This window comes from Chiloscyllium plagiosum, unplaced genomic scaffold (assembly GCF_037043375.1).
Source record: "Chiloscyllium plagiosum isolate Xiang-an unplaced genomic scaffold, Cpla_swu_hap1 HiC_scaffold_42, whole genome shotgun sequence".
Lineage (NCBI taxonomy): Eukaryota > Metazoa > Chordata > Chondrichthyes > Orectolobiformes > Hemiscylliidae > Chiloscyllium > Chiloscyllium plagiosum.
Window position 1 is genome coordinate 36,664,853 of NW_028270180.1, and position 24,933 is coordinate 36,689,785.

Here is a 24,933-nt window from a genome sequence, read left to right on the forward strand (position 1 = left end):
TGGAGGGGTGAGTTACTTTTATTAACTCTTCAGCTCCTTCGCATGGAGGAACAGACATGAAACCGCTCGAGATGGAGTTCCTGGATTGAGAACCAGCGACACTGAAGGAACACTGAGATATTTACAACTCAGAAAGGTGGGTTGATTGGAGGGGGATTTGCCGTGGTAGTTTCCCCGTGTATGTGCTGTCATTGTCCTTCTAAATAAAATACAACAATCACTGGTTGGATTCTGGCAGGATCTCGGTGTGTGATCTGTGTCTAACGAGGAAGGTGTTTTCATTCGGATGAGATGAAATGTCTTCCTTTCGAGACTGGGAATTGCATCCAGCTCTGGGTGATACAAACTCGGACTCCTTCCCAGTGATGCTGACAATACACCTTGCAGCCTGACTTGTTCACACTCTCGTTTCTGATCTTCACATCAACACCACCCTTGACAGCAATATTTCTCCCTCCAATTTTCCAAACAGTTCATATTATCACCTTGGGTTTCAAAGTGAAAAAAGCAAGCTGTGATAATCTGATGCTGTTCAGCAAATGCACTGCAGGAAGGTACCAAACAGGCTGGTGTTAACAAAGGCTCGTTTTGAGGCGCTTGTTTGCAGTGAAGGGCAGGCGCTAATAAAAGGTGTCCCTCATCTCGTCTGATTCTACATCCCGGGCTAGAAATGACCAGAGATCTTTCGCTGAATTCGTCCAGGGTCTTGACTGGAAGAGACTATGACTCTTTTCACCAGAGTGAATCATGGAATCGCGCCGTGACTGTGTATAAAACGATTAAAACACACAGCAGAGAAGGAGGCGAACCTGAAGCAGACACATGAGGACAAATGTGCCTCCTTTGCCAGTGTAAGGCACTGCTTCACCAAGTTGGACCTTCGGAGTGAAGCAGTGACGGTGATTATCTTGGCTGTTTGTTCACCTTGTTAACTCTGATTCCGTGAAAGTCCATTACATTACATATTGATAGGTTCGAGTCCTCCCTGGCTTTATCATGGTGCCCCATCTTTACCCGTGGTCCATGCTGATACTCCCCTGTCAGGTGCTGTAGGGATGACTTCCTTGTCGTTTTGAATTTGAAAGCTGCATTTGTTTTATTGTCCATTTTCAATTCCAGCTCACCACAACGGCTCTCATTGTCTGTAGAATTGGCAGGTTTTTCACCAAAAGCTGCCTCTTGTCATGGGTGGAGGCGGAGAGTGTTAGTGGAGCACATGGAGAAGTCCCGAGCCCTCTGTCACTCTCGGGGGGTCTGCCTGGGTGTCTCCCTCTGTGGGTGAAAATGAGGGTGTGTTCCTCAAGGGGGTTACAGTACGTTGTGACAATGTCAAACTTCTGTCCGATTGTTGGGTCATTTACGATCACAGGACAACCTCATTGACATTTGTCCCGGAAACATCCGAACACACAAGACTTTGGGCCAAAGCTGGAAACTGGGACTAGAATAGATGGCTCTCTGACAAGCTGCAATGCACAATGGGCGGAATGGCCTTTTCCCATTCGAAGACATGTACAAAATAGTCTGCAAGCCGCAAACTAAAACGCAAAAGATGTTTCATTGAGACCAGATACGACAGTGTCTACTGCATTCTCTTGCAATTGACTTGTTGGGATTCAGCACTCTCACCACCGCGGCCCGGATTCTATTCCCACTCATGGAATAGTTGCTTTGATCTGCAAACATATCGGCGAACCAGCACCTCGGACTTATTTTCCGATGCTGGCAGGTCATTGGTTTTGTCCGAAAGGTTATTAAGATTAACATAAAACAAAGACCTGCAGTTGCTGGAAATCTGAGCCATAACCGAGAATGGATAGAGGAACTCAGCAAGCCTGGCAACATCTGTGGAGAGAAACAGAGTTCATATTTAAGATCGGCAGACCCAGATTAGTTATACGCTTTTTGAGCATAATGCCGGGAGAATGATCACTTTTATCTGTCGGATCGTGACATTTATCAAAATCTCTCATTGCCTTACAACCGTCAACATTACAAATTGAAAAGGACTTTATCAGCTGTAACGCTGTTTCCATTGCCCTGACCTGGGCTTAAATGGTCACCTTTATGTTTTCCTTTCTGTCAGTCAGCAGGAATGTCAAATGGAGAATTTGTTCTTTCAGTGTCGACCACAATATGTGTCTCTAGTTTTCACTCCTTTTCTGTGTGTATCCACCTCACCCTCTTTCACTGTCTGCGACTCTCTCTCTGTCCATATCCCTCATTTCCCATTTCTGCCATTTGAAATAGTCTGGCACTCAAAACATTATGACCCTGTCGAATTCAAAATAGAATTCCAAATGCACCAAAAATAACGCAATTGCACAACAGATATCTGAGAACAATGATCTATTTCCTGTTGGTGTAAAATGAATGAATGTGGACAGCTGGGAATGAGTGTAATCAGCTGGTGGTGTTTGTGCCGTTCGCCAATGTATTAATGTATCTGACACAGTCAGCAGTTAGGATGGAACATGGTTTGGAAGCAGATCTTACCAGGGATTGGAGGAGGATAGTGAGGGAAAGGCATTATTACACTCTGCAGTGACCTGGGATCAATTGCCTTTCACAGAAAACAGTCCCCAACTTGTATGTGCCTGTAGCTCCCTCCAGTCTGAAACCCTCATTACTCTTTATCCTGTCTCTGAGCCAATGGTGTCTTCATTCTGTTACTGACCCTTCAGTCCCACCGGTATCATTTTTTCTCACAATTCCAATTGGAGACCTTCTCTCATCCATGTGAAGGAATTGGATCCTGACAATTCCAGTTATACTGTTTCCCATCAATCTTCATAGGATCCATATCACAGAGGTTAAACAGTGTTCCCAGCAAACTTTCCCAGGGCAGAGGGAGCACAGGGTTCCATACAAAATAAAGCTCCCATTAAACTGTCCCTATTTAAATCTCCAGGGCCGGTAGGGAATACAGTTAGATGCAGAGTAAACCTCCCTGTACACTGCAGCTTTTCACATTCCCAGGCCATGTTCAGTGTGGCTTTAGGTACTGATCAAATCTCCCACCTCCCCCATCCTGTTCACATCAAACACACTCAGGGCAGTTCCATCACTGGGTTAGATACAGAGTATGCCGTCCAGCGGCAATTTCTCCATCTGAATCACCCAGAGTCCTGGGTTCGCTACAGAGTCAAGATACAGTGCCCATATTGTCCATATCGGACACTCCCAGGACAGGGACAACATGGGGCTAGATACAGAGTAAAGATCCATCCGCACTGTACATCCCAAACACGCACAGGATAGGGACAGCACGGGGAGAGTTACAAAGTTAGGCAGCATTATAGACAGTGCGGATGGTACCTTAACATTACAAAGGGATATTGATAGACTGGGTAAATGGGCAAAGCTGCATCAGTTGTTCAGGTTAAATCAGTGAGAGATACATTTTTGTTCAGTGAAGACATTGATGGATATGGACCAAAGGAAGGAATGTGGAGTTAGGCCACATATCAGCCATGATGCCATTGACTGATGGAACAGGGTCGAGGGGCTGAATGGCCTCCTCCTGTTCCTATGTTACAAACTGTCCCCATCAAACACTCTCACAGAAGGGACAGGAAGGGGTTAGATACACAATAAAGCTGCCTTTACTGTATCCCCACCAACCCCTCCAAGGAAAGGGCCAGCACAGGGTTAGATACAAAGACAAGCTCTCTCTCTCTCTCCACACCACTCCCGGGATTGTTTAACGGAGCTTTAATATTTGAAAATGCTCATTTTATTCTGTCATTCCTTGCCCCTCAGTAACTCTGTATGTGTGTGCATGTGTTTGTGTGTGGGAGAGAGAGAGAGAGAGAGAGAGAGAGGGAGAGAGAGGGAGAGGGAATGACCGGGGTCCTGCATTCGTGGGTCAGGTCCTCTTGGACTCCAGTATTACACATTATTTTCTGGATCCGTGTACAGAAATCACAGAAAGTTAACGTGATGGTGTCATCAAATATTAGGATGGTTTGCCAATTATTACCAGGACTTGGGACGAGGGAAGTGAGGAAGCCTTGCTGTTTCTGCAGACTCAGTCTGCAGGGGCAGTGAGTGATCAGGAAGGCAAAGGGATTGTTGTTTTCATTCGTTCGTGGGATGTGAGCATCACTGGCTGGGCCCAGCATTTATCCCTCATTCCCACCAGCCCTTGAGAAGGTGGGAAGGAGCTGCCTTATTGAACCGCTGCACTCCATCAAATTAATGTTTCTGGAGAAACAGAATGTAGCGGAAATTAAACTCCAGCTTTCTCTGTTCCTGCTCCCAATTTAATATTCAACCGTTTAGTTTATACTGAGTTAGAGACTGGAATTTCATCGATGGTCTCGGTGAGTCTATGTATTTCAGAACATAACAGGGAGTGAGTTTCAGTCTGAAATCTAATTGAGGGATTTGGGCTACTTTCGAAACAGAGTAACAGGTACCAGTGAGTGAGTTACAGATCGGGGTATAGTCGTGGGTCACATATTGACTAACCAAAACTGGGGAGCGAATCTAATTGAGGAGTTTGGGCTTTTTATATATCGAATCACAGATACTTGAAAGTGAGACACAGGCTGGAATGTGTGGAAGGATTCGAGGAGGTTTATACATAGAATAACAAATACCCAGGAGTGAGTTGCTGACTGGAATCTTACAGAGATGATCGGGGTGATTCATATTTAGAACAACAGATGATTGAAAGTTAGTTACTCATTGGAATTTTATCATGGGGTTTGGGGTGTTCATTTATTTAATACCAGATACTCATGAATGGCGTACAGGCTGGAATGTAATCAAGGGGTTGGGGTGCTTTACATGTGGAATAACTGAGAACCCAATACTCTCTCTCATGCACAATCTCACTATTTTACTTTCTCATGTAGTATCTCATCATCTGTCTAATACATAATCCCAGTTTCTTACCCTCTCTCATACACAGTCTCACCATGTTTCCCTCTCATATACAAACTATTTCTCTCCCACATGCACAGTCTCACTGTCTCTCTCTGTCAAACACAATATCACTCTTCCTCATACTCGATCTTGCCAACTCTCTCATAGACAATCTCACTCTCTCCCATACTCAATCTCACTATCACTCTCTCCCATACACAATCTACACCAGTATGTTCCCAGCAGCCAATTCATGTAAGCATAGCACTAGCATGGACTTTACAAAGAGGGAAAAGCAAGAGAGACGAGCAACATCAGTCCAGTTTGAAAATATTGAACATTGGTCCCACACTAACATTCAAGATTCTCTGACCCCCACCCCCCACCCCGACACCAAGGACTGGGCAGATGGTGGGTTTATTAGCTGAGGCTCTGTCTCAGAATATTCTTGCTGCTCGTGTGACTCCCAGATATAACTCTCTATGTCCATCTTCTATTTCTGTATTTCCATCATATGTGCTTTGTGTGTGTGTGTGTGTGTGTCCATCTGAGTGAAAGGTTTGAGTGTCACTGATTTTATGATCGAATTCCTAATTCTGTCTCACATATAGACACAATCTCACACATGAGCTGACACCTACACACGCACGAACACATACGTTAACAAACAGTAACACATAAACAATCACACATACATGCTCCTACACTCACACGCTCTCATACACACACGTGAGTTATCGAGATGATAGAAATTATAGAGTCATACAGCACGGACACAGGTCCTTCGATCGACCTGCTCCATGCTGACCCGTTTTGCTGCACTGTGCTTACCCCCATTTGCACCATTTGGGGTGTTTCAGAACAGGAAGCACAGACTTATGGAAGTGAGTTACACATTGGATCTAATCGATTTGGGTCATGGTAGTTTTTCTACAGAATTCTACATACCAAGCCATGAATTGCAAATCACAATCTGACTGAGGGTTTGAAGTGGTTTATGTAGAGAGTCGTAGATAAAGGGAAATCAGTTAAAGATTGGAATTTTATCAAGGGGTGCGGGGTGTTTATAAGTAGAATAACAGATCCTCAGGAGTGTGTTATAGGCTGGAATGTAACCGAAGGTTTTGGGATGGTTTATATTTAGAATAACAGATAAACAAGCGTGAGTTACAGATTGGAATCGAATTGATGGATCAGGAGGTTTACTTATAAGAAGAACAGACACCCAACTGTGAGTTACAAACTGGAATCTCCTTGTGGGCTTTGACGAGGGTTATATGTAGAATAACTGATACCCGGGAGTTACTTACAGGCTGGAATCTATTCAAGGGGTTTGAGATGGTCTACGTAAATAGCCACAGATACATGGGAGTGAGTTACATATTGGAATCCTATTGAGGAATTCAGGGTGGTTTGTATATAGAACAACAGAAACCCATGATTGTGTTACAGTTTGGAATCTAACTGAGGGTTTTGTGGTGATTTGTGCATAAATAACAGAGACCCTAGAGTGAGTTTCAGACTGGATTTAGTCAAAGTGGTCGGGCTGGTTTATACACAGAATACTAGAAACGCGAGAGTGTGTTATAGACTGGAATAGAATTGAGGGGAGTGGGTTATTTATGTACAGAACAATCGGATATGAGAGGGAGAAATCAAGGGAGAAAGTACCCACTATGGACCAACTCAACAATGAGCTGAGTCACACAGCATTCAACTGCTGTATGTGGAGGTTTCCATGTGTTCTGAAAGATGGGAGAGAAACAGGCAGACCCTCACACAGTGAGCACCAGGCAGGAAGGGACAGAAGGAGATTCGGATTTCCAAATGGCATCAGATCAGGACAGTGTTAGATTTAAACATTGACTCGGCAGAGATAACTTGGAAAGGGAATTGGAGAGAGGTTAAATCACAGGAAGTTAACCTGCTCGTTCCACCAACAAATGATGTGTTCCCTATTTTACCAGGCATTAGAGTGGGACAATGAGGAAAAAGTATCAGGTTATTGTTAGTCTGCACTGAGACATTTTAATTGATCTGTGATCAGTTTCCTTTTATAGTCATAGAGTCATAGAGATGTACAGCATGGAAACAGACCCTTTGGTCCAACCCGTCCATGCTGACCATTATGTCTTGAAGTCATAAACTTACCAACTTTAGGTGACTCCCCACTTGCCTACTTTGAACACCGTCCCCCTCTGTTTTCCCCATTCACTGAAGATATTAATACCCTTTTATAATGGGGCGGAAGTGAGAACTGCAGACGCTGGAGGTTGAAGTCGAGGGATTCCTGATGAAGGGCTTTTGCCCGAAAGGTCGATTTTCCTGCTCCTCGGATACTGCCTGAGCTGCTGTGTTTTTCCAGCACCACAATCTCGACTCCTTTTACACTGACACTACCATGCTGGTGACAGTGCTGTCTGTCTCGCACTGTCTAATTTATCTCCAATCCTGTGTAACTACAATGACACCAACAAACACACAACGTTACATCCTACAGCTTTGTTTATTTGCAGGTGCAGTATTGTCTTTTATTTGGAGACAACACACAATTTGAGCTCCCAGCAGGTCAGAGTGGGATTTGATAAACACTTGATTTAGGGATGGGGCCTAACCACACAGGATTCAGACATGGAAACGGCTTTTGACACATCCCCCTCTCCCTTGCTGACAGAATTCCAGAGCCAAATGAGTCAGTCAGACATGTTAGGTGTGTTCCCGACAGCCAGTTTGCGTTAGCACAGCACTGACGTTGACTTTATAAATGTGGAAAAGCAAGAGAGACTGACAATATCATTACAGTTTGAAAATATTGGTCCCACACGAACATGTCAGATTCTCTGGGGTTCTTTTATTCATTTGTGGGACCTGGCCATCTCTGGCTGGGCCAGCATTGATAGCCCTTCCCTATTTGCCCTTGAGAAGGTGGTGCTGAGCTGCCTTCTGGAATCGCTGCAGTCCAGTTGCTGTGGGTTCACCCACAATGTCGATAGGGAGGGATTTCCAGGATTTTGACCCAACAACTGTGAAGGAATACCGATATATTTCCAAATGAGGGTGGTGAGTGGCTTCGAGGGCAACTTGCAGCTGCTGGTTTTCCCAAGTAGCTGCTGCCCTGGTCATAGAGTCATAGAGATGTACAGCACAAAAGCAGACTCTTTAGTTATACTCGTCCATGCCGACCAGATATCACAACCCCATCTAGTCCCACCTGCCATCACCAGGTCCATATCCCTCCAAACCCTTCCTATTCACATACCATCCAGATGCCTTTTAAATGTTACAATTGTACCAGCCTCCACCACTTCCACTGGCAGCTCATTCCATCTCACCCTAAAACTATGCCCTCTAATTCTGAACATTCCCACTCCAGGGAAGAGACTTTGTTTATTTATCCTATCCATGCCCCTCATGATTTTATAAATCTCTATAAGTTCACCCCTCAGCCTCAGGCGCTGCAGGAAAAACAGTTCCAGCCTATTCAACCTCTCTCCCTCTTGGTCACGTCCTCCAACTCTCACAACATCCTTGTAAACATTTTCTGAACGCTTTCAAGATTCACAACATCTTTCCGATAGGAAGGAGATCAGAAATGCACACAATATTCCAACATTGGCCTAACCAATGTCCTGTACAGCCACAACATGACCTCCTAACTCCTCTACTCAATACTCTGACCAATAAAGGAAAGTATACCAAGCGCCTTCTTCACTATCCTATCTACCTATTGCTCCACCTTCAACGAGCGATGTAAGGTCCCTTTGTTCAGCAACACTCCCCAGCATCTTACCATTAAATGTAGAAGTCCTGCTAAGATTTACTTTCCCAAAATTCTGCACCTCACATGTATCTAATTTAATCTCCATCTGCCACTTCTCACCTCACTGGCACATCTGATCACACTCATGTTTTAATCTGAGGTAACCTGCTTTGCTGTCGACTATACCTCCAATTTTGGTGCCATCTGCAAACTTACTAACTCTACCTCTGATGCTCACATCCAAAACATTTATATAATGACGAAACGTAGTGGACCCAGCACCGACCTTGTGACAGTCCGCTGGTCAGAGGCCTCCAGACTGAAATAACAGCCCTCCACCACCATTCTCTGTTTTCTACCTTTGAGCCAGGTCTGTATCCAAATGACAAATTCTTCCTATATTCCATGAGACCTCACCTTGTTAACCAGTCTCCCATTGGGGAACCTTGTGGAATGCCTTACTGAAGTCCATATAGCTCATAACTACTGGTCTGCTCTGATACTGATTCTGATACTGATGCTGCCAGACTTGCTGAGCTTCGCTAGCTATTTCTGTTGTTATTTCAGCCCCAATTCAATTGGTGATGATGTCAGTGTTGTTAAGTGTGTTTGAGAATAGCGAGCACACAGCTGGCAGGGGGATGGGGGTATAGTGGGCAGCATGGCTGCCTTCCAAGCAGTTGGTATGCGTTCAGATCTCAGCCATCGCACAGTGGCACCTATGAAGTGATGTTCAATGGAAAACCCTGAGATGAAGTCAATGAGATCCATCTGTCAGAAGTTTTTCAAACGTTTTAGGATGTGATACCAGCTGCTGTCACACTTCCAGAGCTGACAAAACTCTGAGAGATTCTCTAAATGGTTATTTCAACAGTGAGTGATTAATCCAGGAGAGTCAGCATGGGTTTCTCAGCGAAGGTTGTACCTTGCTCACTTTGAGTGAATTTCATTGAAGGAAAAAAGATTGATCGATGGAGAGAGTGTTTGTGATGGGGATAAAATGGATGATAGGAACCGTGCTGCATTTGCGTGTCTGGAAAAACTCAGTGAGGAGAGCGTTAGACCCTCCAATCTAAGCTGGTTCAAGCATCCTTCAGGTACAACGTTGATGGGGCTTCACTGAGACAAACCCGAAACGCCGTGTGGCTGCTTTCCGTGCTGTCATCTGTCCCCAAGTTCCTGGCTCTATCTGACAGTGTGTTCAACAAGGGAAACTGACAGGTTACATTGGACATGGTAAAGGTAAGGACGGACTGGTGATGCCTGGCAAAGGAACCAATTGTCAATGAGGAAATAGGATTTGTGCCACAATCTGTCCAACACTGACATTTGCATTCTCCTTTTTTAGCATCGTCTGGTTAACTCAGGGAAATAAAATGGGGAATTACCGGGAATTAGAGCACATTTAATGAAAGGTAGGTAGTAAAATTAGCCAGGTTGTCAGTGCAGAGAACCCTCATAAATACAATGTGAGTATTAGTTTGTTCAGTACTATAACAGCTGTAGCATTCTATGATTCTGATTTTGCAATGTTCCCAGCTCTGGGCTGCTGGCCCTGGCTTCAAGTTCTGTCTTTTCCATTGGTGCAGTGTTACATCTCTGAGCAGATTGATTAAAAACTGTCTCCAGAGAGTTGACAAATTGGAGGAATGCATCCAACAACAATTAACACAGTTTCCAATGATGATTCTTCCCTCGATGAGGTCATCCCTTACCTGTCACAATCCAATTTCAGTGATAAACATCTTCTACCAACTGGGAATGATAAAGTTGTCATCATCAGAGCTGCAACACCAATCTCCCAGTGGAGATCACACAGAATATAATGGAAACGCGCACAGAATGTAACAGCGCAGAGTTTAATGCTTGCATTTTTATGTGCAGAAATAAAGGATTGCCCCGCTCCACTGAAAATGCATCGGCCAATTCAATTAGCCCAGAAAGTTTTCTACATGATTCTTGCCTTCATTGGTGTTCCTGATAAGTGTTTATAATTATTTACAATTTGCGGATGACATCTCGCCTGGCTTTTCTTGTTAATTAAGAGATTTGCATTCTGATGTAATATTCAATGTTATACACACTCCCGAGTTGAAATATCAGACAGTTAAATTAGATATTTAACAAAAATCTGTTGTTTCATTGCTTTACTACATGATCACCCTTAGTCAAATGTAATGAACTCCTGAGTCGCACCTTAGACTGGAGGCTACCTTCAGGGAAGGAGTTATTGGAAATGGCAGCAAGGACAGAACTGCAATGGATCTAGGTCAGTCAGTGCAGTGGATCTCATCAACCCAGTGTTCCCACATTCCTGTGTGTATCTGTGTTTGTGCAGTTGTATTGATAGCAGCACATTTCCTCCTTCCTACTTTAGGGAGCACTACAGTAAAAGGGTTTTGAGCTGGTTAATCTCCTTTACACCGTGTGGGTTTCAGATTCTGTTAGCTCTGAATGTTGGATGTTCAGAATCCGCTGTCGGCTTGGGTAACTGTTGAGGAGCACGGATTGACCTTTCCAATTATGGGAGTGATGAAGATTTGAGGAAAAAGTTTCTTCTAATAGAAACATGCAGCACAGAAACGGCCCCATTGTCAATTCCTCAATACCGACCAGATATCGCAAATTAACCTAGCCACATTTACCAGCATTTGGCCCATATCCTTCTAAATCCTTCCTGTTCATATACCCATGCCTTTTAAATGTTTTAATTTTACCCACCATCACCACTGCCTCTCACAGCTCCTTCCATCCATGTCTCGGTTCAAAGCTGTAACCTGCAGTGGGGCCTGCTGTTTGTGGATGGAGGGTGTCCCTATGGGGACAGACAAGTGTAACGGTCAGGTGTACATTCTCGGGTTCCAAAATATAGGATCGAAATAGAATTAAAAATAAATACCCAGTTCCCTCGAACTTGTTAAACATTGGATTCTTCATGACATTTCTCATTCCGCTTCCCCTGTCCCACCTGCAAGTAGTTTTTTTTCCTGAATGAGTACAGAGCTACACACTGAGGATGACTTTCCTTTCTGACCGTGGCTATCCGCTCGACTGTAAAATAACCAATAAATCCGAGCATTCCTTAAACCCACAGTGGGCATGACCCATTCTCACTGGGAGAGCAAATCATTTTCTGTCAAACGACCCTTTACGATTTCCCATGGCTTCCCCCCGAATGTTCAGGTTGGATATTATTTATTAGATTCCAGTTCTCCGCCATTCTGAATGGTATAGCTCCCCCACCGTATAATCCGTCTCTTATCCTGGGTGTCCCTGCTTTACCTCTGATTCTGGAACAATTGGCAGCTGTTGGAATCGCTTATCCTTCTGTTGCTGTCTGCTGGATAAACTGGAGGTTTTTTAAATCTCTCTTTCCTCCAACACAGTTCATAGCTTCACCTGGCTAATCCCAGACTGTTCCTTTACCTTCCTCCGCTTTGACAGTGATCCTGGTTTTATTTTTCGGCAATGAAGCTGGGCTGACCTCTCAGTGAGGAAGCATTTTGCAGGCAGTAATCATAACTCAAGATTAACATGGAAAAAGACAAGGATGAGGGGGAAATAAAAGTTCTAAACTGTGGGAATAAGATCGGGTGTGATTAGACCGAGAGCAGAAACGTTTGAGTAAATCCATGTCAGAGCAGTGGGATGTATTCAAGGCGGAAACAAGGAAAATTACAGGGTCACAATGTTCAATGAAAGATAAAAGGTGATTCTCGGAAATGGTGTGAACTATGCATATCAGGGGATTTCCAGGATAACTTCACCGGTAATGCAAAAATTGTTGGAAATTGGAATTCAATCCATGAATGTGAGCTGATGCACTTGGCGGGACACAAAACACAAGGGATACATTATGAATATAGAAACCTGGGAAATACTGAATCAGGGGGATATTGGTGCACATGAAGATCTTAAAGTAGTAGGACAGGTCGATGAAATGGTTGAGAAGGTATTGGGATTTTTTGGCTTTTTAAATGCAAGACATAGAGTTTAGGAGCAGGGACAATATGTTGGCACTGTATATAATATTGGCCAGGCGACAGCTAGAATGTTGGAGTACTTTGATTGTCTGAAAGAAGATGGAGATTTCCTGAAAGACTCCAAGGTAGTAAAGTTTTGGGTATGAAGGGAGATTGGATGGACTGGGATTGTTTTCCTTGGAGCAGGGGAGATTGATAAGGGGCATCATTTAAAAGTATATTGTTATAAGGAGCATTGACAGCACAAAAGGAACTATGTTTTCCAATTTGTGGTCTGGTCAACCGAGGCAGAGGTTTGAGTTTTCTCGGTGTAGGGAGGCAGAGGTTTGAGCTTTCCACCGGACGTATTGTGACAATGTGGCACTTGCTTCCTGTAAGGATTTTAGAAGCAGATCCTCGATGGCATTGAACTTTAAATGTGCACTTGGAATGCCTGGGTTATGGACTTAATGCTGGCAAACTGGATGAGAATTCTGAGGCAATTGTTTCATGGATTCTATTGGGCAAAGTGCATTTTTATTTTCTGTGCATTAAGTCTCTGTGTCTCCAAACCTTCTCCAACTCCCAGCTGGACCATTGTCTTTTCAACCAATACTTCCCCCAGAGCCATTGACTCCAACAATGACCCTGACTGCCATTGTCCCAAATTCTGTTACTGTTCGGGGTATCTTTCATTGTTGCAGCATCTCTGCCAGTTCAGCAACTTTCCCAGTGATGCAGCATTCCATGTCAGTCCCTTTGAAATTGTAGTAACCCCCGTGCCCTCCCCCCGCCTCCCCAACATTGAGCAAGCCATCCTCAGGAATTCCACACTGTTCAGCTATAGACACCATGTAATGTGTCTTGCCTCACAAGGTATTCCACTGGCTCTGCTGATAGGCAGGGTTCCTCTTCCAACATCTCTGTCATTTACCATTTTTTAATAAACCCTGAATTGATATAATTTATTATTATATTGTCACGTTTACCTCTGTACTGTGGGAAAGAAACTTGTTCTGTTTGCCGTGCAGCGAATCTTCAGTGCAAAGACACAAAGGCCACCGGGTGATTGAACAGAGTGAGGGATACAGAGGGACAGCTACAAGGAAGGTGCACAAGAAGCAAGATCAACATGAGGTTTAACATTTGAGGTCCATTCAGAATTCAAATAACAGTGGGGAAGACGCTAGTCTTGAACATCTTGTTTTGTGTGTTTATGGCTTTGTATCTCCTGACTGAGGTTGGAGGAGAGTTTAACCGGGGCGGGAGGGTCTTTAATGGTGTTGGCTGGCTTTCTGTGGCAACAAGAAATGTACATTCAGTCAATGGATGGAAGGTTGGCTTGTGTATGATCTGGCCTGTGTTCACAACTCTCTGTCGTTTCTTACAGTCCTGGGCACAGCAGCAGCAGAGCACTTGGTACGTTTCTGTTTGATCATGAGTTTCATTCCCTCTTACTTCCTTTCATCTACTCTTATAGGAGCATACAAATGTATGTAGGTGGGACTGAAACTAATGTTCACTTCTTTCAATGTAGGTACCTGTCCACACGAAACCTTCTGTAACACTGAAGTTACAGTGTATGCCTGGACAGTTTATTTTGCTGAAGGTGCCCTGGGGACCAGCCCGAGCATCTCCACAACACCCAGTTTACCTCGACTTTCTCCCTTTGTATACGGCTCCAACATCTTTACATTTTAAACTGAATGATGAACAGCATATTATTAATTTTCAAAATCTTGCAGGAATCCAGTTGAAAGTAAAGAATCCAGTGTCAATTCACTGCAAATATCTTGTCAGATGTTATGTGTTGATAATTGAGGAACATTAATGCAGCTTTGCCCAGGGTGGCAATTTTCTTTTACTGTCACCCCTACGTCCGGGCATCCACAATGTTGCTCCAACCAACAGGGTCTGCCCCTCATTCTCCATCATATTTACAGATGGTTGGGGTTCGCGCTTGACCAGATTTACAACGATCCCCCCCTCCCTCATCTTTCATTGTGCTTCGAGAGGAAGCATTTGCCTCTGCCTGGAAATCACATTTTAACACCATGGATTATCACTGCCTCGGATCATTATCCCTTTGTAGTTGAACTGTATCTGTCCTCAAACTGATCATTAAAAAAAACTTTCTCTCCCTGTCCGCATACCCCTTTTCTCTTTCATAACAATCGATTTATATATGCCCTTTTTTGATATTTAACAGCTGTGATGATTTTTTTCCTCCTCATAAATTAATGCTAGGATTCACTGTAGAGATTTACTTCACTTTTCAGAAGTTAGGGAATGGCCTCAGGCACACGCACACACACGCACACACACATGCACACAGACACACACACACACACACAGTCTCAGAGAGAGGGGCGCACACACACACACATAGGGAATACGAAATGAAAAGAAGAGTGGTTAAACCTTTAGTACTTCCCTATCGTGTGGAGTCATCCAATTCTCTCACCATATTATGCAGCTGTATTGATACTTCTTGGGGGAATCATGGCTACATGTGGTGTAAATTCATCCTATTAAATGTTACATGTTTTGGGAGTACCTTTATGACCGGTATCCTAGATTCCAACTGCTGTTCACCGGCTGCCTGTTTCTATTCAAGCTAGAAATTGGCAAGTTACACATTGACAGTTTACATCACAATTCTTTTAATACTGGGTGATCGCATATCCCTGTCATAGCAAGCATACAGATTGACTTTAAATTTATGCAGAAAAGAGTGTTCATTAACATGAAGTCATTTTTCCATTATCCTCTGACAGTGAATTTCGTGGCTATTACGATTCTCTCCCAGGGAACGTGTGGCCTCACTATCTGTACAACACGCTATCTGGTGGCCATGGCAGCAGCAGATCAACTGGTCATTGTCAGTGAGGTCATACTCAGGCAACTTCGTTTTTATTATTTCCCAGTATGTTTCCTGGACATCACTCCTGTGTGCAGTGTTATCCATGTCCTGATCCGTACATCCATAGACTGTTCTGTCTGGTTCACCATCGCATTCACCTTCGATCGGTTTGCCAGCTTTTGTTGCCAGAAACTGAAAACTAAATATTGCACTGGGAAAAACGCATCTGTAATTCTCTCCATAACCGGTATTTGTTTGAAAAATGTTCCTCGGTATTTTAGATTTGAGCCCAGAAAGATAATCGGGAAAATACCATTTTACTGCAGGAATAAGGGAAGCTACTTCACTGACTCTCGCTGGATTGGATTCCGCTCATTTGCTGTGGCTCTAACCCCATTGGGGCCATTCTTTTTCATTGTGTTCCTCAATGTTCTGACAATCGCACACATTTTATTTAAATCAAGTCAAGTCCGTAAGGGACTGAGGGGTCAGAGTAAGGAAGGGGAGCAGGTTGACCCCGAAATGAAGAGTAGAATTAAGGCAGTCATTTTACTCTTCACCATATCCAGAAACTTCATCCTTCTCTGGCTGCTATATGCTTTATATATTCTCGATGTCCCAGATCATTTAAATGATTATGACTATGAAATCTTTGAACAAGTTGGGTACATGCTGCGCAATGTAAGCTGCTGCACAAACACCCTTATTTATATGGCAGCTCTGCCCAAGTTCAGAGCTCAGTTCAATAGAGCGGTGAAATATCCAGTTTCCAGAGTTATTGAACTAACCACTGCATAAATCTGACAAAAGCTCAAAGTCCCGTGGGTGATGGGCAAGAAATGACCATGGAGGACCAAAGGGATCCCTTCTAGAGATGCAAATCCGTCAGAGAGATCAGAGAAGATGGAATATTTAGCAGACGTCAAGAGAACCGAAAGAAGATGAAGGTAAGGACACAGGTTTCCCATTCAGAGAGCAGAGGTAATATTTCGGTCCTGAAAGAAGGTCACTGGACCTGAAACATGAACTCTGATTTCTCTCCCACAGATGGTGCCAAACCTGCAGAGTCTTTGCAACAATTCCTGTTTTGTTTTATTTAACATTTTGGGGACCAGTGTGAATGAGCTGGAGACACTGCACAGGCCAAAGGTCAGTGGAGCAAGGGGAAAGAGCCACGATTTGTCCAAGATAACCAGGTGGGAAGTAGCAGGAGCAGGGTCTCTGCTTCCTCCTGTATCAGAGGAAGTGATCCAGGGTGTCGACTCCAACTCTGCTTTTTCAGGTCTCAGCTCCATCCGAGAAAACAAACAACATTTCTGTTTTCAAAATGAGAATCCATGTCGATGCTGGACTGTTCCTTATGTTAATAAAACCATTCATATTATTTATATAATTCGGATTCTCACTCTAGTAGCTGGTGCGGGGGATATTCTTTTCTCTAACTGCCTATTGAGAGTGCTCGGGTGATTGGGAAGTGGGGGAGATGAGGGGGGGGGGGATGGTAATCTAGACAGATTATTTGTGTAGATGATTGTTAACATTAAGTATCTCAGTGCAAGGAACCTGTCTAAAGGATTGGGAGAAAAGCTGGAGACAGTTCCAGGAACTCAGTCTATATTCAGCACAGGGGTCAATGTCATCACTTGACAGCAGATCACCTCCTCCACACCTTCCCGGGAATTGTCTCAGCCAGTTCCCAATCTCAGTTTTAAATCCGAGCTTTTGGATAACTTCGAACCAGGTCTCAGCATCAAGTGTGTTTGTTTGTGTTTAATTACTGCATCAATCCACATGCTGTTTAAATCTTCCTATACCCTGTTCTTACACCATTACTGGAAATTTCAGACTCAGACTTGACATGTTAACCATGGTTTTATTGTCAGTCGGCTTCATGTCGCTGAAGGGTCTGCCATCCATTAGGTAACTCCATGTGGTTTCCATCTGAACTGCGCTGTCTCCAGCAACATCTGCGTTTCAAATTGGCTTTGCCTTCAAATCTGTATTTTAATGTTATCTTGCTATCAGATATGTCAATGATTTCACCCAGCCTGAAGCATCCATGAGTGTGCACCGCCTCTATCTCTGTAAGTACCTCCAACCCGGAAACGTTCCCTGTTTCAGGAATCCTTCCCAATAAGCAGCACTGGTCTGTACAGCCACCTAGTGACTCACTCAGAGTGGAAGAGAGTCATCCTCAATGTGAGAGACCCCAGTGATGCTGTGTGGAGAATGTGTTACAGAGCGATTGTGTGACAGAGGATCCAAAGGGATATTAATATCTTCAATGAAAGGGAAAACCTGGCTGAGAAAGTTTCACAGCAGACTACCTCCCTGTCCTTATCCGGTCTGCTGGAAATAACTGACAATGTAGCATTTGTCCTCCTCCTCATTGACTCCACTATCAGTTACATTTCTGATACCATAAATCCCTCTGGATAATGATATTAAATAACTTCTCACTATTATCAACCGAGTCATTCTGTTTTTTATTTCTGTTCCTCCTACAAATGTGAACCACATGCCATTGTACCATCATCCACCACTTCCTCTGACAGCTCATTAGCTTCAATCAGCAGGTCCCGGGGATGACAGGGCTGCCCCATGAGAGGTTGGTTAATCTGGGCATGTATTCAGGACAATGAGAGGGGGATCTGATGGAAATGTATCCAATTCTAACGGTTGGACAGACTCGATACGGGGGGGTGGGCTGTATCCCCTGGGCCGGGTATTCTCAGAACAAGCATCACAGTCTCAGGACATGGGCTCACCCATTTCTAGTCGAGACGAAGAGAATTATCTTCACACAGAGTGATCAGCCTGAGGAATTCTCTCCCACAGAAGGCTGTGGAGCACAGGTTACTGAGCATATTCAGGAAAGAAATTGATAATGTTTTTTACTGGTTAATGACATCACGGGGTTTGGAGAGAAACTGGGAATATAGCGGTGAGATAGAGAGTCAGACATGACCACACTAAATGGGAGAGCATGCTAGAAAGGCTGAATGGCCTCTTCCTGCTCCTGGTTTCTGTGTTTCTGTCAGTTTAATGTCCTGAAAATCTCCCCCTGAAAAGTATCAGTGATTACATTGGGGAAGCACATCAGTAGCTGTTTTCGTTCACATTCCTGCATCTTGAAAATGTGGTTTTATTTGCAGAGACAATGAACAGTCAGTGTGAGGATCAAAGTGGGCCACAGGATTCCTGATGCTGCCTCAGTGAAACAGTCACAGGAAGGCTTCCTTACTGTCGATGGCCAATCGCCTGCAATAAAGACCGAGACTTCATGGACCTTCCGGATTGTTCACGGTCCCTGGGTGTGAATGTTCTGTGTGATTTACGGACAATATAAATGTAGCAGAAATACACTGAATATCCTCATTTAAACGGAGGGAGTGGGCAGTTATAAAGCACTTTCTGTTTTATATCTTAAGGGTATCCCAAAATGTTTTACAGGTAATCGAACTGTTTTGGAATATATCCGGCATTGTAGGGAATGGAGGGAATTTTCGAAACAGGGAGAGTTACAGTCACTGATACAGAGCCAGAGCCACAGGTACAGGATGAGATTGTCTGGAGATGTTTCAGAGCTCAATCTGTGACCCACACAAGACCGGGACACCAGTGGATGGAAGACAATCAGTTTTTGGTCATATGGAGAAAGTGTTTTATTGTCTCTGTGATTGATATCGATCTAGACTTCCAAAAGGCCTTTGATAAGGTGCCTCATGGGAGGCTGCTGAGTAAGGGTAAGGCCCACAGTGTTCGAGGTGAGCTCCTGGCATGGATTCAGGTTTGGCTGTCTGACTGAAGGCAGAGAGGTGGGATAAAAGGTTCTTCAGAATGGAGTTAGTGACAAGTGGTGTCCCACAGGGTTCAGTGTTGGGACTGCAGCTGTTCACTTTATATATTAATGATCTGGATGAAGGGACTGGGGGTATTCTGGCAAAGTTTGCCGATGATACGAAGTTAGGTGGACAGGCAGGTAGCACTGAGGAGGTGGGGAGGCTGCAGAAAGATTAAGACAGTTTAGGAGAGTAGTGCAGGAAATGGCTGATGAAATTCAGTGTGAACAAATGCGAGGTCTTGCACTTTGGAAAACAGAATATAAGCATGGACTATTTTTTAAACGGTGAGAAAAATTCATAAAGACAAAGTACAAAGGGATCTGGGAGTGCTAGTCCAGGATTCTCTAAAGGTTGACTTGCAGGTTGAGTCCGTGATTATGAAAGCACATGCAATGTTGTCATTTATCTAAAGAGTGTTGGAATGTAAAAGCGGCCGGGTGCTTCTGAGACTTTGTAAAGCTCGAGTTAGGCCCCATTTACAACATTGTGTGCAGTTTTGGGCCCCACACCTCAGGAAGGACATACTGGCACTGGAGCATGTTCAGCAGAGATTCACACGGATGATCCCTGGAATGGTAGGCCGACCATACGATTGGCTGAGGATCTGGGATTGTATTCATTAGAGTTTAGAAGGTTAAGGGAGATCTAATAGAAATTTATAAGATAATGCATGGCTTAGAAAGGGTGGATGCTGGGAAGTTGTTTCTGTTAGGCAGGGAGACTAGTACCCGTGGGCACAGCTTTAAAATTAGAGGGGTCAAGTCAGAATGGAAATGAGGAGACATGGAAAGGATCTCGCAGGAAACTAAGGAGTACAGGGAGAGTGTGGGTAAGTGGAATTGAAACGCCCATCAGCCATGATTAAATGGTGGAATGGGCTGAATGGCCTTGTTTCCACTCCGATGTCTTATCATCTTATGGTCCTATGGTCCCTATCCTGGGAGGGTTTCATGGGGGCGATGTAAAGGGAGTTTTGCTCCTCATCTAACTCCATACTGTACCTGTCCTGGGATTGGTTGATGGGGACAGTGTAGTGAAAGCTTTACTCTGTACCTAACCCATGTGGACCCTTTTCTGCGAGAGTTTGATGGGGACAGTATCGGGTGATTTAAACAAAACCTAACCTTATGCTGAACACGGCCCGAGTTTCCAAAGCGTTCCAGTCTATTGTTAGGTTACTAGACAATGAGCCTCCAGAAGCAACTAAAATATTTTCTCCCTATCTAACCCAACAATTCCTGTCATAAATCTCAATCATATATCATTTCAGATCTTTCTAAATCCCAGTGACACCATCCTGGGCTTGTGTCATTTCCCTGACCATTGAACCCGTGCTGTCCAGCTATAGTTCTGTGAATCTTCGCTGCATTCACTTGCACATGGACTCCCAAGTCCCCACTCGGTCTTGCCTTTCCCTGTTTATAAAGTCACTGTCAGTGCTGTACTAACATCAAATGGCTGCTTTGAACAAACCTAAAATGGCTAACTGACTGACACTTCTGAAAACATTTGTCCTGCTTTGCAGATTAAAACACACCTTACACTTTGTACATTATCATCTCTCGGCCTCCTGCAGATGAAATAAAGCGGGTTGTGAACCGATGTATTTTGGATGTTAGAGGAGGGACAATCTAAACTAAATGGTACAATGTTAATCTGGGTGCAGGAACAGGGAAGGCTTCAGTTTGAGTCTGGAATTCAGTCAGCACAGGAGAGGGGCAAATGAATGAAAAGCCTTTTCCATTCATGAATTCCTGCATTGTGGAAATGATAATTTACAAATTAAACTGCAAAAGCAGGATATGGAGAACTATGTTACAAAGTTTCAATTGATTAACATGTGGATTCAAGAATCTGATTAAAGTTAGTGCCCTGAGATAATTAAAAATGTCAGCAGTCTGTCTGACTTTCCAAACTTCAACCATTAAAAACGATAGGAATATACAAAAGGTAATATGACAGGTCTGCTACTGAATTGTAGGTGTGTGGCCTTGTTCAGAATCTGTCAGAGTTTTGGCGTGGAATCAGGGGCATTTTATCCAGAAAACGGGCATTTACCAAGTGTCACACTGACGCACTTTGTGTATTTGAATCTTCATTGACTGCCAGGGCCATTCGGTAACATGTCTCCCTCTGTGCTGTAAGGAACAAACAAACACAAGAAAAAGGAGCAGGAGTCAGGAATTCGGCCCCTCGAGCCTGCTCCGATATTTAATACAGTCATGGCTGAACCCATCTATGAAGTGCTTTGAGAGGTTAGGAATGGCACACATTAACTCCAGCCTCCCAGAATGCCTTGGTCCACTATAATTCACCTCCCATCGAAATAGATCCATGCAGACGCCATCTTCCTCCCCTTCACTCATCCCAGGAACGTCTGGATAACAAGGACACCTCCGTCAGACTCCGAGATATTGACTTTAGCTCTGCCTTGATCACCATAATGCCAACAAGACCCATCGACACAGTCTGAGCCCTGGGACTCTTTCCTCACCTCTGCAACTGGATCCTCACCTTTCTGACCTGCAGATCAGAATCAATAAGGATGGTTGAGAACATCTCCTCTATGATAATCCGCAATACTGGTGCCCTGCAAGGCTGTGTACTCAGCCCCCTTCTATATTTCTTACCCTCTCCTGACTGTATGGCCACATTCAGCTCCAACTCTATTTCCAGATTAGCTAATAACACCACCATAGTGGGTAGGATCTCAAATAACGGTGAGACAGAGTACAGGAAAGTGAGCTTAGTGGTATGGTGTAAAGACAACAATCTCTCCCTCAATGTCAGCAAGACAAAGGAACTGGTCATTGACTTCAGGAAGTGGACTGAAGGACAGACCCTGGTCTCTGTCATTGGTGCTGAGGTGGAGGTGATTGAGAGCTTCAAGTTCTGAGGAATTAATATTACCAACAATCAGTCCATCCATGTCAGCTCTACAGCCAAGAAAGCTCATCAATGCCTCGACTTCCTCAGAAGGTGAAGGAAATTTAGCATTTCGGCAATGACTCTGACCAATTTTTATATTGCACTGTAGAAAGCCTCCTATCCAGGTGCATCACACCTTGGTATGGTACCTGCTCTGTCCGTACTGCAAGAAATTACAGAGGGGCATGAACCCAACCCAGTCCATAACCCAAATCACATTTCCTTCCATCTAACTCGGTCTCGACTTCCCACTGCTTTAGGAAAGCAGCCATCATAATCAAAGGCCCCTCCCACCCCTACAATACTCAATTCCACCTTTTTCCATTGGACAGAAGATAAAAAAGTTTGTAAACATGTACCAATAGGTTCAGGAACAGTTTCTTCCCTGCTGTTATCAGACGTATGACTGGGCCTGTCATATATTAGAGTTCATCCTTCTCTGCACCTGTTCTATGGCCACAACACTATATTAACCCGATGTCCTTATATAAGGCATGATTTGTACTGGATATCACACAGAACAATACTTTTCACGCTTTTCACAATGTCTCGGTATATGTCACAGTCATAATTATCAAATAAATCAAAGCTCCTCACCAATAGGTTTGGGTCTGGTCTGGTCTATAACACCTTAAACCTATGTCTCCTGTAGCCTGTGTAAAAGGCTTCGGCTATTCATTACATCCATACCTGTCATAATTTGGTAAGGAGCTATTAGATCACCCTCAGTCTCAACATTCAAATGAAAGCAATGTTTTATTAAATTGTCCTCCATCATTCACGATGGGAGGTGGCAGGACTGCAGAGCTTATGTCTGATTCATGGGGGCAGGAGTCACTTATTTTGCTGCTCATGGTTTCTGACATGCAAGTATTTCTGTGTTGTACCTACACCAGGTTGACACCTTACTTTTAGATATACCCAATCCTGCACTCTTCATTTAACCAGGTTTGATAACTGGCTCCATGTCATAACCTTCCCATTCATCTGTTTCCCCAGCCCCTCCATTTCTTTAGTTGTCATGCCTTTGGAATGTACTTCCTTTAGAGCCTTGGTAAATTTGTGCATTGCATCTTGCAGGCTCTCATTGATTTACAAGAGGCAGAAGGACTGGTTAATACTTGCAGACAGTCCCTAACGCACTTATTAAAAGGCAGAGCTCATAGGAACAGCTGAAACAAAAATAAACCAGGTTTCTTCAGGATTAAACTGCCTTTTACTGCAGAGAACAGAGAGAGCTCCTGAGCAGCTGAAGACTTCTCTGTATCATGTTCAGAGTCCCAAGCTGTTTAGCTGCCTGAGAACCAATCACTTCACTGTTGGCAGGCAGACAGCCTTTGGCATTGGTGAACTAGTGGCCAATTATCAATCAGCTCCTTGTTTCAAACCAAAGTTCCATCTGTGAATAATTCCGTTCATCTCCAACCAGACTTCAATCACTGGGTCACTCTCAGGTGAATTGCTGTCAAACCGTGCAGCAATCTTTAACTCATCGGCTGTTTTCACATTTTAGTCCAAATTAAACTGAAGATTTGATTTGCATTCACCCTGAGAAAACTAAAATGCCATTTCAAAAACGCATTTACTGGCAAAATACATGATGCACAAAATTTACAAAAAACTGCAATCTATTTATTCTTTCTCCTTTCTTCCAATGTTATGCAATCATAGCATTCCTTAAATTTTTACATATTCCAGTATCTGACTCTCGGGGCAATCCATCTGAATTCACATTGAGTTATCCAGTAATGTGTATAACATTTACATAAAATGGTGACAACAAAAGATTCGATCGGAACGGCCTTGCATTGTTTATTTGAACCTTTGTAAAGAAGGCCAGTGGATTACAATCTGTGTAATTTAGTATTTCATTGTTATTTGTTGGATAGACTTCAAAGTGCTGAAGAGCCAACAGTAATCCCACAGCCCCCTTTCCTATGTGAGAGGATTTTTCCCAATGACTGGTATTGTTTCTAATAGCAGCATCCTCCAGGTTACACAATTCCTAACTCATCATCCTGGAACAAGACAGCACTTCGCCCCAATTCACCAGCATCAGCGGCCATTGTGATAAGACTGGAAAACTCAGGGATGGCCAAAAGTGGTTCATTGATTCAAACTGCTTTCACCTTTCAAAGGAAACCTCGCAGTCTGGGAACTAAGCCACTTTTTCTTATTTCCATCACAACTTTGTTAAAGGCACAGCCATCCAGCTAAAATCATGGACAACTTTCGAGTAAAGTCAAATATTCCTTAAAAATCTATTAATTTCTCATTTAGTTTTAGGAACAAGAAATTCTGTTTGTGTCTTCACCTTTGCTGTCTCCATCAATATCTGTCTGTGTGTTTATGCCTGTGTGATTGTATTTGTCTCTCTATGTGCTGCTGTATGTTTCTCTGCACATGTCTTGGTCTCTGAGTATCTGTATGTATTGACATCTGTCACACACACACAGACACGAAACATACAAACACACACACACAAACACACGCATCAACATGACCAAAAGCATTGTGTCACTTTAAACATAAGAGAACGAGACAGAGATACGAATAGAGGTGAGTTTAAGCCCCATTTCAATGTAGACAGTTCCCAAAACAACAGGGAGCCCGCTGCACAGAGATACAGACACAGAGATACAGAAAAATGGAGACACTCACTAATACACACAATGAGACACACACACACTCACACAGACACTG